The sequence below is a fragment of the Arachis ipaensis genome, chromosome B4 (assembly GCF_059453495.1).
Source record: "Arachis ipaensis isolate K30076 ecotype BB chromosome B4, ASM5945349v1, whole genome shotgun sequence".
NCBI classification, from domain to species: Eukaryota; Viridiplantae; Streptophyta; class Magnoliopsida; order Fabales; family Fabaceae; genus Arachis; species Arachis ipaensis.
This window is the reverse complement of record NC_142439.1, coordinates 134,494,867-134,514,176: the sequence shown is the minus strand read 5'-3', so window position 1 is coordinate 134,514,176 and position 19,310 is coordinate 134,494,867. Positions and strand designations below refer to the sequence as shown.

Below are 19,310 nucleotides of genomic sequence, written 5' to 3'. Positions count from 1 at the left end.
TATAAATCATTCTTGGAAGCATCTTCCATGATAAGTATGTCATTTAGCTGGGATTGTATAGGAACTCGTTTGTTTATTGTTTTAAACTATTTGTGGATTACATCGTCACTGGTGGTGGTTTTCTTAAACCCTGTGTCTGTTGGTTGTCAGGTGCAAGCCTTCTTTGCTGCAGTGAAGGCATTGTCACAGAAAGAAGTGCATTATGGTTCTTATGCAACATCAGAGCAGGTACTGTGGGCTCGTTAATTTTGGTGGTGCTGAATGAATAACCGAAGTCTGTTGTTAAGAACTTTATAGCCTCCTATAAGTTGTTCTTACCATACTTCACTATCTGTTAATAATTATTTTGTATCCTCTTCCTTTCTTGTATGCTAGTTTTTCATGCAAGTTAAGGGGTTTATCTGCTGGCAGGTGATTGTGGCTGGTGATCTTTGTGCTATTTGTCAAGAGAAGATGCATGCTCCAATATTACTTCATTGTAAACACATCTTCTGTGAAGATTGTGTATCAGAGTGGTGAGACTTGCTTTGTTGTTATATATACTGGCCTGCATAGTAATCTGAAATTATTTTGTTATTTATTTTGAATTGCACTTGGTTACCTGTATGTATGAGTTTTTTTATTTTCAAATGTAGCAGTAGTTTGCTTCATCTTTATCGATTTTAACTTAGAAGTTTCATGTTATGCTTTTTAATTTTTAGCATAGAGTTATCTGGTCCTAGATTTTGCTTTTCTAGAGTATACCCGGCTCTTTAGGTAGTAGAATGCGCAATAATAGCCGTTGATGAGAAAATTGCAGATATATTTATCTATCATATAGGATTCTGTATGTTTCAAATTTTTAAATTATTTTATTTTATTTTATTTTCCAAATTCACTGATCTTACAGTGCTTCAATCTCTCTTGCTACTTTCATTTTTATTCCTTTCTATTTTCTTGCTCTCTTATTTTACCAAGTTTGAGAGGGAAAGGACCTGCCCATTGTGCAGGGCTTTGGTAAAACCAGCAGACTTGAGGTCATTTGGTGATGGTTCTACTAGTTTATTCTTCCAGTTATTCTAAGATATTATAAATACAAGCCAGGATGTTTTTCTGCTATGAAGCTTTTTACATTTTTGAAAGAAGCAACCTTGATATATATACACCAACAACACATGTAAAATTTCGCCGGAGGCATTCGTGGTTACACTTTGAGAACGTCGAATGCGGAGGAGTCACATTGAACTGGTCACATCATGTTCATATAATATACTAGTAAGAGGTTAAGTGTATCTTCTAATGACCCTATAAGCTAGAGGAAGTTCATTGTAAGTCTATGACTCTTAATTAAGAAATGAAGGTCTATTTCTGCAGTTTCTGCCATATATAGTGTAAAAGTGACAAATATTTCCGAATGTGGTTTATGAAACACACCCGCAAGGAGTGTTGCTTCACTTCACAAAATCTTTGTGTAGTTTTATGTTTTTGTTTTATTGCATTTGATCTGATATTTTCCTTTTCTATATATTATGATAACTTAGTAGGCGGTAGTTTTAATTAAGAACTATGTGAAGATGCTTTTAATTATAGGTTATTCTGAATTTATTAGATGAACAGTTTGTTTCTCTTTATTTGTAAGAAGGGAGACTAAGGATAATCAACATCATTTCACTTGTGATATTGCTTCTTTAATTTGTTATAGATTAGTTATAAATAACTAAAGTTATGATCAAACAATATACAATGGTTTCATAATCCTGGTTGTCACTTGAAATAGGTATGTTGCTCAAAAAATGGTCTAACTATGAAATAGGTTCTCCATCTCACTAGACCAAAATAAATACTAATGACAGTAAAGATTAATTTTCAGAGAATGGTCAAAAAGGAAAATTCAGTCACTATTACTTAAATACTTCATACGAGGCATGAGCTGAGTTAGTTCCAGGTGTCTTTCTAAAGTACAGTAATGATTGTTGAAAAGTATATAAGGTAGCGTTTGGTGGAGAGACAGAGACAGAAAGACTGAGACTGAAAGACAGATACTAAGAGACAGGGATTAAAATAAATTTCAGTATTCTGTTTGGTGCAAAATGAGAGACAGGAATTGAAACAAGAATAAAACTCTAATTTAATTTGCACAAAGAGTAAAATTGGAATTAATTAATTGAAATAAAAGTATTTTAGGTATAAAATGTTATTAAAGTTTCAGTCTCCATCTCTAAATATTTCAGTCCCCTGTGTCCATACTTTTTGGAGGTACTGAAATACTGAAATTTTAGAGACAGAGACAGAAATTTTAGTACCAGTCTCTGAACTAACAAACACGATACTGAGTCTCAGTACCTCAAAACAAACGCTACCTAAAGGACATGAAATGAGATCATTTGCGTAAATGCCTATATGGTATCGTTATATGAAACAATTACAAGTATATATAAACTTGTGTTAGCTACTTGTACTGGTTAATATTATTTTACTAGTAGAGAATTTTAATTACTTCTAAGATGAGGCAGTAAGATGAAGTCATTTCAAAGCTTGATTGTGCATCTTCTGATGCAAAAGAAAGGAATGAATTGATTTGGACTTGCTACTGATACTTTGTAACATTCTGATTCTGAGGCCACTGTAGTACTGTACCATATAATATAGGATTTTTGTTCAGAAAATTCACCATCCAAAATCTCTGGCTGGTTTTGTTGTTATTTAACTTATTAATCTTCTTATGATAATTTGACTTCTATTAATGCATTGAATCAGAATACCAATACTTTCCTAATATAAAGATCAGAAAAAAGTGCAATTTCAATTACAAGAAGTTACAAAAAGAAAGAAAAAGAATAACTTTGTATAGATCAATATCACAGTTAACATCTCGTTTGGGAGAATAGGTGAACTTTCTGAGTTCCGAATAACCACTCGAAGAGGTGATTCTGATGGTGATGGGTTGAAAGACGTTATCCGGGACACCCCACTCGAGCTGTCATAAACCTCTGGGACTTCGGCAATGCCATCATCCAGGTACACTACATCCTGCATTGTCAGCTGATGGTACTCCACAATCTCCCTTAGGAAACGGTTTCCCTAGCATATACCTCATTCTCGCCTGCCAAGCGAGCCTTCTCGGCAAGAAGCGTCTCCAGTTGAAACCAAATCTGTACAAGTTACAAAAACATAGCCATATAGGACCTAAAGTTTCATATTTAAATGATCATATTGTTGTTAAAAACACAATGAGTTCTTGGGATATATGCATAACACAGGGTAGTTAGTATATATGCATATAATAAACAATTCCATAGTATGCTTGAAGCAAAAGAAAGCTCTTGCCTTCAACCACTAAATGTGTACCACTTCAACTATCTTTCAATGCTGTATATGATAGGCAAACATGCAATGGTGTAAAAGCTAGAAGGGATGAAAAAAATAATCTCCAGCAAAAATGAGGTTATAAACTTATGAGATTCATACATATAACTCATGTTTAGATAAAACAACACATGAAATTGGAAGATGCTTTCAAATTTTGTTATGCCTGTATGAGTGCTTCATAGGTGTTGTCATATCAAATTTGAAATAGGGAACAACAAATAACCAATACCATATCATCATCTTCACGGTTCTGTCCCTTAGTGGTAGTGGTACCGCGGTCGCGGAGCATTTTATTTTCTTCTTCTAGTTGAGAACACCTGGCTTTTGCAAAAGCCAAATCTGCTTTAACAGTTTTTAGCTCGCGAAGAAGTAGTTTTGCTTTGGCAGCCGTTGCCATTGCCACCTGCAAGTTGCAACCAAAGCAAAGTGAAATTATGCTTGTTCAGTTACTTAAGAACATAAACATTTTATTCAACTAAATTGTCATTACAAACTCAATTTTCTATTCAGAAATGCTATCAGAAGCGGTTGATAATTCAAAGGTGTAAAAGGTTGAAAACTACTCATCAATCCAATGGTTAAAAAATATTATGATGTTCCGCCATAAACTTCTGACAATGAAATTCTGGTTTAGTATTTTTCTTATGATTTTATAATGGTTGAATGTGTCATTACTGATCTGCATAGAACCATCTTATTCAAACTAAAAAATCTATTAACATCTCTGATATAGCTTATACAGTCTGTGCCTTCACTTAGTGAGGCAAGAACACACGATTACATAGTTGGCAATACTTCTCGAGATGCCTTGAGTTGTGATTCATTGTCCTCGTGACTTCCTTTAAGCCGGATTTGAGTCTTCAGTTCTGCTGTCTTGCTCTCCACGATCATTCGACCTTCCTGAAGAAATTTGAGAAGCAGCAATGAGATGAACAATGTTATGTTGTTTCAATACTTGAAATGATACAATTCCCATACACCAGATAATGAAGAATCAAATTAGTAGTTAACTATGTGTCTCAGCTAGTTAACAATTCTGTTTTTTGCTGAAAGCAAGATGTTACTACATTGTTACCCTATAATAAAACATCATTAATAGACATAGACCAGGTTTGATGTTTCAAGCGTGGAAGAAACATTTCCCAACTAATTCAAACAAAGCCATGTAACTTGTTATGAACTGTGGACATAAACCAATTCCAAGGTGGAAACATATAAGACAGAGAAGTTACCTCAAAAGCCTTCTCAAAGGTGTCACCTAAGTGATTAAGGGAACTAGTGATTCACCTTTATTTTAATTCATTCAGGGGAAACAAGCTATCAGTTGAAGTATATCATGCAAAAACAAACTGAAATCATGAAGCAATGTACAATATGAAGACTGTAGAGATAAATATAATAGGGGGTGTTTGAGCAAGACAGCAACAAATTGTAAGCCCGGTCATATGAAAACTGTAACATACCCAAGTAGTGCATAGAAAAGATAATAGGGGGTGTTTGAGCAAGCTAGCAACAAATTCAAGGTTCGATGATAATCAGTAACAAATTCAACTCTGATGATTTTTAGCAAAGAAAAAAAAAATTAAACTCGGTGATTATTCAGCAAGACAGCAACAAATTCAAGATTCAATCACTAACAAATTAATTGATTACCAATTCAACATCATCTCAAGGCAATCTGGGAAAGGGAGAACAGGGGAAGTGATGATGCATGGACTTACCAAGGGCGACTGGGTGACGAAGAGGACCCCAGCCCAGAAGAGGACGAGCGACGAAGCAAGTGACGACCCTACGACGGTCCACGATCCACGGCGACTCGCGACGGCAAATACTTGAAACCAGAAGACGACGGGCGACGGCGATCCGACGAGTGCTTCTGTCGCCGGAGAGGAGGAGCCCAGGGAAGGCCGCGAGACGTTGAAACACCGGCGATGAGCTCGATTGCGAGACAAGAGAGGAGAGAGGGAGAGATCTTGCGTCCGACGCACAGTGAGAAAGATTGATAGAGATCAAGCAGAGAGAGACAGAGAGAGAGAGAGAGGATAGCAAGAGCAGAGAAGAAGATTTCAGAAATCTTCAGAGGCGTGAACGATTTTAGTTGTTTGTTTGGAAAAACTACCATTTGTACCCATGAATTTTGCAAACTGACAAAAGTACCCATCAAACAAGAAAACTAACGTTATACTCATGAAAGATGTGTTTCGTGTGACAATAATACCCAAACCGTGATTTTTTGTTGACTTTTTAATAAAATTCCCAAATTACCCTTCTATCTTCTTCCCCAAATTCCAAATTTCTCACTCTTCTTTTCTCAACTCACCACCTCTCTCTCTCTCTCTCTCTCTCTCTCTCTCTCTCTCTCTCTCTCTCTCTCCAAAATGCTTCAACGCACTCTAACCAAACTTCGGCGTTTTGTTTTACATCACTAAACGCGGTTTCAATTTCTTGCTAGGGTTCCCAAAAATGGAGGTGAAACTCACCGAATCGGCGATTACGAAGATGTGCGAGAATTCCAGTTCGGCTGAGGATCTGAAGCCGATTTTGCAAGTAATGGACTTTAAACTTGTGCAGTCGCAACAAAACAATACCGAGAGATTCCGTTTGGTTCTCTCTGATGGCTCCCATTACCAGCAAAGCATGCTCGCTACGCAGAAGAACGATTTGATTCATTCTGGCAAGTTGCAGAGAGGTTCTATCATCGTTCTCAATCAGTACACATGCAGCCTTGTCCAGGGCCGATCGTATGTGTTATTTCTCCCTTTTTCTCTTTGTGTCTTAGCTATCAATTTTATCTTTTTAGATTTGGAGTCAGCGGAAAGGTGATGTTGTTGCTTTGGATTGAGAAGATTTTCTGGGGGTGGTGGTTTGTTAAAGGTGGTTCTTTATTGTGTTGTTCTCTTATCTTCTGGTGTGTTTGACAGCTTTAATATCTATTCTTGTTTATTCAAGTTTTGATGAAGTTCAATCTGTTTTGTGTTCTGTCCTCCGGGTTTCAGAGTTTGTGTTGTCTTTGAAATCTCATGAATTTTAATGCTTCAGAAAATGGGATCTTTGAAAGGAGGATGACTGAGAATTGTGTGATAGCTGAAGAATTAAATGAAAGGAAATTAATTTTATATTCTTCATGTCTGGTGGCGGGCAGCATCAGAGGAAGAAGATGAGTGGTGAGAGTTGTGAAATTTGGAATTTGGGGAAGAAGATAGAAGGGATAATTTGGGAATTTTATTAAAAAGTTAACAAAAAATTGCGGTTTGGATACTATTGTCACACGGAACCTATATTTCATGGGTACAACGTTAGTTTTCTTGTTTGATGGGTACTTTTGTCAGCGTTCGCAAAATTCATAGGTACAAATGGTAGTTTTTCCTTTTTGTTTTTATAATATGTTTAATCCACATGAAGAATAATTTTAATTTTTTATTTTTTAATATGTTTTTGTTTTGTTGTTTAAATTATTTGAAATTATAAAATTAGGATTAATTGAATTCTAAAATTTGATTAATTTAAAAGGATATTTTTGTTTAATTAAATAAAAAAAGGATGTTTAAGTCTTTTTGTAAAATTAAATAAAAAATATATTTTTATTTTTATTTAATTAAAGGGATATTTTAGTAAAAGTGGTGATATAATATATATTTAAAAAAAATTAAATGCTGACGTGGAAAATAAATTCCACATGATTTATTATTACTTATCCGTATTTTAAACATATCGGTACGTATGAATTTATCATCATACCGTAGCAAACACCTTAAAAATTAATTAGTGACGCAAAAAATATAATTCCCATGTCATATTTTAAGTTGTCGATATTTTTATTGTATCGGTATGTATGAATTTAGCATCGTATCAAAATATTCAGGTCCAGAGATAGGGAATCTATCTCGCAATTTATGGAACAGTTCTTAGTTATTAACTTCACGTGAAGTTGACTACTACACCTGAGTTTCCACCTTCTAACTAACTTATTATTACTATAAATTGTTTTATATAGGATATAGTTTTTTTTTGGTTGCCCACGGTATCCCCAACCCGATAAGTCAAGGACTAATCCGTCGTGGATCTGAGCTCCATTTAAGGGACCAATGGGTTGTTGCATGCACAAAGCGGAATTCGAACCCCCGACACTTGCTTAAGCGGATGAGTGAGCTGACCATTCAACCAACCCAAGTTGGTTATATAGGTTATAGTTTTAAGTATTGTCGTGAGAATTGGATCGAAAATAAAAAAAAATTGTTTGATTAACCAAAAACAAATTATTAAATCAGTACTATTTATTAAGATAAAATTTGATTATAAATAATTGATTAACTGATCAAATTGATCTCATTTTATAGCGGTTAACTGATTTGAAATAAAATATTTTTTTTAAAAAAATTATATATTTCATATATATAAATATATTATATTATTATATCCGGTTCAGCTTCGATTAAATCTTTAAACTTTTAAATTTTTAATTCTACTAGTTTGATCACTGATTTAATTTTTGAAACTTTAGTTTTAAGTAAAAATATTTTAATAATGCCAATAGTTTCTTTCTTTTCTCATTTAATCTAAGTTTTTGTAAATGACATTTTTAATACATTTAACATGATTGTAATTTTTATGAATTATGTCTATTCTTTAAAAACTTATCTAAGTAAAAAAATTCGCCTTGATGCCCTTGAAAAGGTGCTATGCTTAGGTGGCTTAACAAATCCCAAACTAAACACATTTTAAGGCTGCGTTTGTTTCTAAGAATAGGACAGGATAAGACACTGAAAATAAGATAGGACAAGACACTGATGGACAAAGACATAAAATTTTGTGTTCTTATATTCTATTTGGTGATAAACTAGAACAAATTATGAAAATTCAATTTATTCTTTTTTTTTTCATTCAAAAAATTTGAGATGAAAAATATAACAATAAAAAATATAATTATGAAAAAGTAACAAAAATAATGAAAGAAAAAATAAAAAATAAGTTGTGTCCCTTGTTAGTATTTCCGTTTCCTTCCTGTCAGGATAGACACAAAATACACTAATTCAGTGTCTCTGGACACATTGTCTCTGTCCATATCTCCTCTGCCAAACACGATTTTGTATCTCAATGTCCTATCTCTGTAAACAAACACAGCCTAACAGTGTAAGATTACATTTTTTGGTTTGCATGTTAGATCTTTAAAGGAAAGACCTATGGTAATATCTAAGTTTGAGTAAAAAGAGCTACCGTTACCTTATTAATTAAGCTCATCTACAGCATAAATGAATTTATTATAGACATGATATATAACTGAATATAATAATACTGTTTGATCAATATAGGCGACTTTATCTTGATGGAATTTGTTGTTTAAGTTTTCGTGCATTACAATATAATTTTATCTATGCATTAATATTTTTACCATTTTGCATAACTTTGATGGAGACCAAAACTGCCTTCTAAGATGGAAGATGTGTAGTAAATCCTCGAAATATTTCAGTACCTTTTTTCAGCGTAGCATTACCACAAATAATATTTGCTTTCGAAATAGACATTCACATATGACTATGAGTGGCGTCGTATTTTTTGGAATCTTCCACATTGATCTTGCAGCTTCATTTGAGGCACATATTTCCTCTATTTATTTCCACATTGTGATAACTAGGGGTGTACATGGGCCGGGTGAAGCCGGGTTTGATGTGACCCAGACCCGACCCGAAATATACACCGGGTCTTTTTATTAGACCCGAACCCAGCCCTAGACCCGATGAAACCAATACACTTTCGGGCCACAATTATACCGGGTAAAAACCGGGTGAAAACCGAGTGAAAACCGGGCCGTTAACATTACATTACGTTGATACCTTCTTGTAAGTTATAATGTAAAAATATCCAAATTTTTCAAGACTCCAACCATTATTTAACATGGTAAAATTCACTTAGAAAAATATAACAAGAACCAACCATTCTTCAAAATTAAAGCATAACCACAATTAATACTAAAGTATAACCACAATCAATACTAATATTGTCTAATAATACCAAATATTTAAATCAATACAAATAACACAATATTATGCATTAGTCTAAAGTCTTATGCATTCTAAACATAAAACATTAACTTATAGTTTTATAATGACTAATAACACAAAATATTAAGATTTACAATACTTAAATTCCACATAAGAATAGTCATGATCCATCACTAATAACACAAAATATTAATTGTGTATGATGACCGGGTCACCGGGCCGACTTCGGGTGACCCGAGCTATGGCCCGGATCCGACCCAAAATAATGACCGGGTCTATTTTTGAGATCCTTACCCGGCCCTAAACCCGATGAAATCACACCAAATTAGCCCCAAAAGTGTTCGGGACCGGGCCGAGCCTTCGAGCCGGGCCGGGCCTGTGCACCCCTAGTGATAACTTAATATATTTAGCCACCCAAATAAAAACAAACTCAGTTATATATGTGTAAATTCAACACATTGCCTTCATCCAAGAGTGTAGATCTATCTATTATCTATCTTTTCTTATTGAACATAACACTTACATAATGAAAACCAGTTTTGAGTTTCAATAATCAACTGTCAATTTATTGTGTGTGTATATATACTATATTACTATGTACTGAAAAAACATTTCTCTATATACATTAGAGGATACAGTTACAGCAGCCATTTTAAATAGAAAGATTGTGGTCACAACAAACTGACTTTCTTTATAAATGAGATGGTAACAAAATGATCAGTTCAATGCTGACGCCTGAAAAAGTGAAAATTCAATGAAGGCAACAAACAATCATTTCAACTTCTTACTGAAGTCCGACAGCTTGAGAACTTGAATTCTGGGGATAGCCGCAGCTTCTTCTCTCTCTCTTTCTGAGTGTTGTAACCCCAGTTCCCTGATCCCAAAAACAATTACACTTATCAGGCACACTCGACCATACGTATCACGATGTCATGTAATATTTTCCCATGAGAGAATCCATTCCAATTATAAACTGGTTAAGAAATACAAAAGGAAGCTACCTAAATACAGATTCCATTGATCTAACTCAGGTTCTTTGATGACATTTTTTAAGGTAGCAATCCGATCCTCAACAAAGCTGGTTAAAAGAGTTAATTTCAGGTAAGCAATAATAGAGTTCCAGTAGAAATTACAATAACCAGAATGATGTATAATTAGTTCTAGTAGCACAATATCTTACTGAAGTGTGAGTCCTTGGTGCTCTGGTCTCTTTTGAAGCTGCTTCAGCACTTCCACCTTAGGCCTACCGGTAAAACCAAAGATGGTGCAAGGAAAGTGAATTTCCTTTCAAAAAATAAAGCAAGAGAAAAGAAAAGAAAAAAAATGTTAAAGCATCACTGGACATTATTTTAGACGAATATATACTACACTGACCCAGTTCCTAGACCATATATTCTTTCAGGTGGAATTGTCACCCCAGCAAGCTCTCGGAGTAAAGTAAAGCATCGGCAAAACGGCTCTAAAATTACAAAAGAAATGATAAAGATACAAAATGAACAGGGGACATGATGTAAAATTGCAAAAGGTGCATAAGTCGTATTAGGACAACATTATCTTCCTTTCTCTCTTACTCTTTCATTCCAAAATAATTGTCACCTTGAAAATTCGGTGCATTAAAAATTTTATATTTACTTGCAATTTTTATCAAGATACATTGACTTTCGAAAGTAAAAATATTATGGAATGGAGTATTTTTCATTAATACTTAGACAAAAGTTTCTGTTGACAGGATTATCATCCCCTAGCTAGGGTAAAAAAAAAAAAGGTTGGACGCTGACCTGTTTCGTGGTGACAATATACACTCTCGAGCTTGCAAATTTTAATGCATCAGAAACACCAGGATAGAATCTATAGGCAAACATCACGAATTAGTAGTAGTAGATCTCCTTCATGTGATATAAATATGCTAAACTAATCACAGCTCAGAAGGTTTAATTTGGTTACCTATTTGCACCGATCCAAGTAGCAAAATCCTGCTCTAACCATTCATCTCTACTTTCCAAAAAGATCTACCAAAGTTTCTCTATTCTCACTCCACTCTTCCATGATAACAGGCTTCAACTTGGACCAATTTTCCAATATACCCTCAACCGTGAGCCCCTCTACCATAGTTGTAAGAACCGAATCGGTGATCAAACTGGTCAGGTTACTGGTTCACTGGTTTACTGGTTCAACCGATAAATCACTGGTTGAACCGGTAAAACCGGTTTCACGTAACTAGAAAATATAATAGCAAAGGTATAAAACAACAGCTATTACAAAATACAAATTTACATCAATTGTTCAATGTTGGGAGCATAACCTATTTCCAACAGTTCAATTCAAAGGGTTCCTGTTAGACAAGACAAAAGCAACCATATATGCATTCACTAAAATCTGTTTTGGACATAAAACCAGTTTTGTCAACATGTTTTCAAGCCTAAATCTGCCGAATGATTTAAATTATGAGCAAGATTGGTACCTAACAAAGACAAACAACCATGAGAAATTGATGAATGGATAACAAGCACTTTACTCACAAGTAAATTGGTTGCATTCAACTTGAAAACAACCATTTAATTCAACACACATTTAAAAGCAACACCATAGTAGTTCAACAGCAAATAATTCGACAAAAAGACTCAGAGTCACTACACTAAACAGATGCACAATGGCATAATAGTTCAACAACAAATAACTCCGACAAAAATTGCTAGAAAATCCAGCAATCCTTCTTCTAAAGCAAACAAGCATAATGGCATAATCAAAAATTAATAAAAAATCCAGCAATTCGAGAGAGGAGGCAGTGGACGGAGAGGATGCGCCGACGGAGCAAGGAGCCGTGGAGGATGGTGTTTCTGATGGTGTATTGGCTGAAGACATTCTAAAACAATATAGGAGAGCAATGGTATAAAACAGGTATTACAAAAACAATGTTACATAATCCATATTTCCATATTTCCATATTTTCATATCCAGCAATATAAATTCACAGCAATGTTACATCAATAAAAACAAACATAACCACTACGAATCTGAAAAAAAAAAAAAATCTAACAATCTGCCATCAACTAGTTCAACAATATAACAAGTTATAACTCAACAATATATACATAATCAACAATCTGCCATTAACCTATCAGTTATTCACTCCCTTAATCAAATTAAAATCCAACTAAATAACTAAAAAAAACAGAGAACAGATTTCATAGTTTGGAGACCAACCTGGATGAGGCAGATTCTAGCGACGGAGAGGCAGCACCGCAGCAGCGACGGAGAGGTGGCACCGCAGCAGTGACGCAGGAGACGCGACGACGACGACGAGAGACGCGGAGCCACGAACTCGACGTACTCGGACACACTGTGAAGCCAGCGAGATGAAGCAGAGGAAGAGAGTCTTCGAGACTGAGAGAGACTGCGAGGAAGAGTGTTGGTGTGACGAGGGGAGAAAGAAGACGACAGGCCGACGGTGAGGTGAGGTGAGGTGTGGTGATCAACTATGTATGGTGTGATGAGAAGCTGAGGAAGACTTGAAGGACTGCTGTTTTGGCTTTTGGGGATTTAGGGTTAGGGGGAAGGGGGCAAGGGAAATGGATCCTCTCCAGTTTTTTCAACATTTGATAAAATATAGTGTAATTTTTCATCTTTGATTTTAATAGTGGAACCAAAAATAAATAAGAGAGGGGGTATACGAGAGAGTGAGAGACATTCGTTTTGAAAACGAAAAAAAAAAAAAAAAGGTTTTCTAAACCGGCCGGTTATACAAAAACCGCTGGTTTTTTGGTTTTTATCAAAATCGGACGGTTCAAACCGGTTTTATCCGGTTCTATTCCTTATCCGGTCAGAATGACTAACTGGACCGACCAGATAATTGGTTCACCAGTTTTTCGGTCGAACTGGCTGGTTCGGTCCGGTTCTTACAACTATGATTTGTACACTAAAATCAGTTATTAAAATTAGTCATCAATATATTTGTGTATAAATATATTTGTGATTTAATTTATTTTTAATGTATATTTATATTCTAACATGTATTTTATACTGATAACTGACTTTAGTGGCTGATTTTGGTATATATGTAACGTAACCCAAAAAATTTCATGTTAAACTAAGTAACAAAACCATATATGTTATGAGTAATTAATTCATTTTATATGCTATTAGTCATTGGCTCATTGTAATTTCGTTATTGATACATTTTTTATAATAGACGCTAAAAAAAAATATGTTGACTCTAATTTTTTATAAAGTAACTCCAAATATAATTTCTTTGCTTTGTATATTTTTATGAATTTATAGAAAAAAATAACATTATTAAAATAGCAGTCACATTATTATTTTTTAGACACTATTTTAATATTAGTATTTTTTAATAATTAATATGTATTTTTTAATTAAAAATATTCTAAATATGTAATTAATTATAATAATAATATTTTTATATATTTAGTATACAAATATAATTACTTAAATTCCTTGCAGTACTCATATACTTTTTTCATGAAATTGTGTGAAAAATATGTTAGAATGAGTTTTATGAAGCGTGAACTCCACGCACACACAAAGCTCGTGGCCGACCTACCAAACCCAAAAGTGTGAATTAGCGAAAATTCTAGTTCAACAGTTACCATGCGGTATTTTCTTCAAATTAAAAATAAAAAATTTATTTTCATAAAATTATGAATAATTATCTTGATTAATTACTAAAATTTTTAAAATTGGATAGTAATTTTTTAAAAATTTAAATTTAATGTATTTTTAATGTAAAAATTGTTTTACATATATATTTAATTATATAATTTATTATTAAAAAATAATTATAATTGTATATTATATAAAATATTTTATATTATCAATATATTAAAATTAAATTTATTTTTTAAATATCAAAATATATAAAATAATTTTTAACAGTTATTTTTATTAGATAATATTATATATTTTTTTAATTTGATTAAAAATAAAATATAAAAAATGTATAAAATTTTAAAATAATTATTTTAATTAAACAAATTAAATTAAAAAAATTATATTTAAAAACTTAAAATATTTAATATTAAAAATTTAGGAGACTGATGTAAATGACTCTAAAATTATGATTAAAAAACTTCGCATTTTGCAACAAAAATTGTTACCATTCTCTCTCTCTTTCTACCACCCCAACCCCAATTCTTCATCTTTTATATGCTGTACCTTTTCTTCCTCTATTTTCTCTCCAATTTTCTCCAATTGAAAATGCAAAAGTACAGCATGAGGGGGCAAGAAATGTAAAGGAAACACATTAAGAAAACGCCATAGTTTAAGGGCTCCAACCCAAGATAAATTACATAAAGCACTAAACAACTAGCACAATTAAATATGACAAATGCAGTTGAAGGAAATCACATGATGGACAACCAAAAGCTTAATCCTTCTTAGGTGAAACATCACTTTTTCTTTAATGGACGTCATTCAATCAATAGAGTAAACTAAAGTACCAATGTTTGATCTGATTTAGCTAAGCACAAGTTTAATGTTTTATCTAGGTCTCATAAAGATGAGGAATAAAGATAGATTCATGATGGTAAAACTTAATTCATGATGTTTTTTATTATTAATTTTACATAAAAATAATTACAAGTGAATTTTTATAAAAAAATATTATGATAATAAAAAATAAGAAAATGATATTGTATCTATTTTGATTGAATGTCAAAAATAAACAAAGTTGTTTCACTAGTGTTGAATGTGGTATTGAACTGTTAGTTTATCATTTTAGTCACGGTCAAAAAGGTATTACATGGGATGCTACATCTCGATAAATAAGTGCGCTGTACAAAAATTAGACCCTAACTTATTAGTTATTATATACAAGCATGACAAAAACATATTATTTTTTTGTCTCTTTTATTTGGGTCATTAAACAAGTAGGGTAAGTCACTATTGGGGCCAACATTAAACACCATGTTAGGTCCCCGCTCTCTCAATGTTTAACTTAATAGAGAAGTAGAATTTAAAAGGTCTAATTCATGAAAACTAGTGCAGTTCCATATTCATGCAAAAGGTCTAATTATTTAGTGTCAAATTATTCTTATTCTATTTTATTTAATTGGTTTAAAATGACAGCAATGCTTTATTATGATATTGAAGTGTTTACTCTTACAATTTGCAAGTGTTCTGTTATATAAAAAGTGAAACATAATTTCGGAGATATTATTTACATATCAAAATTAGACTATACTTTTTTTTTGGAATTAATAAGAAAAAAAAAGCATAATAATTAATAAGGTTTTGCTTAGCATATGATTATAAAATGTAAGTCAAAGGCCTTGTTTGTCGACATGAAATTTTAAACTTTTTCTTCTAAACACTAACAAATCATTAAAAGAAAATAACAAAATATAGACGCTTGACAAATTTATATTGGAACTATTTTATAAGTGTAGCTTGAGAAATTAATTTCAAAAGTAAAGAACATTTAGGACTATATTATGTTAAGACTATTGTATAACTGTATCTGCGATTGAATAAGTAATTCTGTCAATAAATTTACAATACTACAAAAAAATAATAAAATTTGTAGTCAAGTAAACAAATATAGAGAGACGTAAATCAGTACCCAATATTAAAAAGAAGTAGACTCTAACCCAATTACTTAAATTAGTATATTGCTAAGGTCACGGGATATGCAGCAGCAGAAGGAGAATCAATTCCTTTTTTGTGTACCCTTTCCAAAAATAGCTTAACATGAAAAAGCATGCGAAAAAGAACTTTGCATGAAAATAGAAAGAAAAAAAATTGACCTTCACGATTTTTGTTGAAGCCAGTTGTCAAATATTCAAAACAGGAGTGAGAGTGTCTTAAAATCTGTATAGATATATCTAGTTGCTACACTTGACGCTTTCCCAGTTGCAACATTAAACCCACCTTTCAGAGAAAGCAGAGCTCGTGACTAGAAATATACCAAACTGTTATCATTATTAATGGTGTTTGTATTTGGAGAGCTCATGATTAGAAATGAAGAAGAAAAACAAAAAAAGAATATGAAGACTTAGAGTACATTTCTTGGTGAAATAATATGATTAATTATTAGTTTAATTTTAAAATATGTGTCCTCAATTAGAGATCTGCTATGTATTTAGCCCCTCTCAATGTCCAATTCTTACTTAAATATCTAATAGATTATAATGTGTTCCAATACTGCGCGATGTGGTGGCCGAAATCTGAATGTTTCAGATAATTTATTCATTAATTTGATTTAATCTTGATGTTAGTTTTTTACATTATATTCCTGTAAATTACTGTTCTAATTATTTAGTGTCAAATTATTTTTTGTTCCGCTTTATTTAATTGGTTTAAAATGACAGCAATACTTTATTATGTTATGAAGTGTTTACTCTTACAAGTGTTCTGTCATATAAAAAGTGAAACAAGGTTTGGGAGATACTATCTACATATCAAAATTAGACTATACTTTTTTTTGGAATTAATGAAAAAAAAAGCATAATAATTAATAAGACTTTCTTTAATATATGATTATAAAATGTAACTCGAAAGCCTTGTTTGTCAGCATGAAATTTTAAATTTTCATTTTTCTAAACGCTAACAAATCATTAAAAGGAAATAACAAAATATAGACGTTTGATAAATTTATATTGAAACTATTTTATAAGTGTAGCTTGAGAAATTAATTTCAAAAGTTAAGAACATTCAGGGCTATGGAAAAATCCAAAATGGGATGACTGGGTTCAAACCCCTTACCTAAAGATAGCAAAGACGCTAGCATGACCACCAGGCTACAATGCTTCTTGTCATTATATGTACAAATTATAATACATATAGAATGTTTTAGTTTACTTATATTCAATTTATTTTCATTTTAATGTCACTCATTTTTAAATAATTTATATTTTATTTAACTATATTTTTATATTTAATATAAATTTAAAAGATAAATAAATAAATTTTATTAATCACAATTTATTTATTTTTTCATGATTATACGATATCTATTAATATTATTTTTTCAACAAATATTTATAGTATATAATAATAGGTAAAGACTCACATACATTTGTCTTCATATGAAGTTGATAATTGAAAATCGTTAAATGATAATTTAGTCAAACTTGTCAAATCATCTAACGATTCTTAAATATAAACTTCACATGAAAACAACTGTACGGGAACAATGACAGAGACAGAGACAGAAATTGACAAGGATCAACTCCTGATTAGGAATTTAGGATGGCTTCATCAAATACTGATCATGCATGGGGCCATTTGTTCAATGTGGTTAATTCAGCTTATTTTCATTGTGTTAAATTGAGTTGTTTATGTAATAGACTAATAGTACTAACAAATTTTATGTTTATTTTGGTATTACTACTTATTTTTAGGATTTGAGACTTAATGTTTATTAAAATGTTATTGGAGATATGTTTTTTAACTGTTAATTTTTAAGTTTTTAGCTATTTTATACGTTTTATTTATGCGGGACCGGATTAACCGGTTCAACCAGTGACCCACCGGTTGAACCAGTGACCCAGTGACCCAGTAGCCTGACCGGTTCGATCACCGGTTCAGTTCTGACAACTATGGTACAAATAACATTTCTCTTTAAAGATATATTTTAGTTAAATCTTTAAAATAATCAAAATTTTCATAGCAGAATAAATAAACTTTTTAAAGTAAAATAATTAAATATTTTATCAACACAAAAACTCAATTATTGCTATATTTTATTATAAATATAATTATATAAATTATTCTATATTTACATATAAATAACCAATTTGTGTGCAATCTTTCTATCATTCTATGCCTACATAACATGATCCTAAAATATTATTGTTTGTCTCCTAGTGAGTACGAAATATCTCCGTATGTAACTCTTAAGTTTTAAGTCTTTTTATACAAATAACAAAAAGTAACAATATCTAACTTAATTTATCTTTTAATTATTTTCAGAGTGGCCCCAAATGAAAAAGGAACAAGTCGTACATTATTTTATCGATTCAAAAATACATCATGCTGTTGTACGGTTTTGTGATCCAGCCTCCCATTTGCACTAGTCATTTGACTCATTTGACTCATTTTTCATTGGAAAGGAAGAAATCAAAATAGATAGAAAAATGATATAAACGTGCTTTAGTTTAAATACTTTTATGGAATAAAACTTTCATGGTATAATTTATTTATATACTACCATATTAGTTGTTATAGTTATTTTCAATTTTATTATGTAAAGGTTATTCAAAATTTTTAATGTGATTTATTGATAATATAAAATAGTTTTAGATTTTAGTAGATATCAACATATGATATTCATGGATATATTTAAAAAACAAAGTTAAGGTTTAATTATTCTATTAGTCTTTATAATTATATTAAATTTTTAATTAAATTTTTATATTTTTTAATTTTGTCAAAAAATTAAAATTAACAATATTTTTTCTAAAAAATATACGGTTAAAAATTTAATTAAATTTTTAATTATAAATACCTTTAATTTATAAAAAAATATTCAATTAATTTTAATATTTTTTATATTAAGAATGACCTAATTATAAAACTAAAAAGAGTATAAAAAATTAATTGAAAAAAAATATATATAAAAATCTAATTATAAATTTGATAAAACTATAAAAATTAACAGAATAATTAACTCAAAAATTAATCACTCAAACATGGTGGATCAACACTTGTATTATTAAGTTAGACATTGAGGCGTAGGGACCTAACATAATGTTAAATGTTAATCCCAATAGTCCTTCTTCAAGGTACAATTTCCCTCCACTTGTTTAATGACCCAAATTAAACAGACAAGCTTTTGTCATGCTTGTATATACTCCCTGTAATACCTTATTGACAGTGACTAAAATGATGAACTAACACTTCAATACCACATTCAACACTAGTGAAATAACTTTGTTTATTTTTGACATTCAATCAAAATAGATACAATATCAGTTTCTTATTTTTTATTATCATAATATATTTTAA

At 31.6% G+C, this 19,310-nt stretch overlaps 1 protein-coding gene and 2 pseudogenes across 2 annotated transcripts in view; 1 reads left to right on the top strand and 2 right to left on the bottom strand.

Annotated features, from left to right (window-relative positions):
* LOC148569316 (uncharacterized) overlaps nt 1-19,310 on the top strand; it is a 163,378-nt gene that overhangs the window by 28,761 nt on the left and 115,307 nt on the right. The window lies entirely within an intron of this gene.
* On the bottom strand, nt 2,728-4,631 carry LOC110271598 (uncharacterized; annotated as a pseudogene). Its single transcript, XR_015881029.1, has 4 exons — nt 4,581-4,631; nt 4,144-4,248; nt 3,578-3,751; nt 2,728-3,131 (listed from the first exon to the last, which is right to left on the bottom strand). The product of XR_015881029.1 is annotated as an uncharacterized LOC110271598 (transcript).
* Nucleotides 10,000-11,456, bottom strand: LOC107635013 (uncharacterized; annotated as a pseudogene).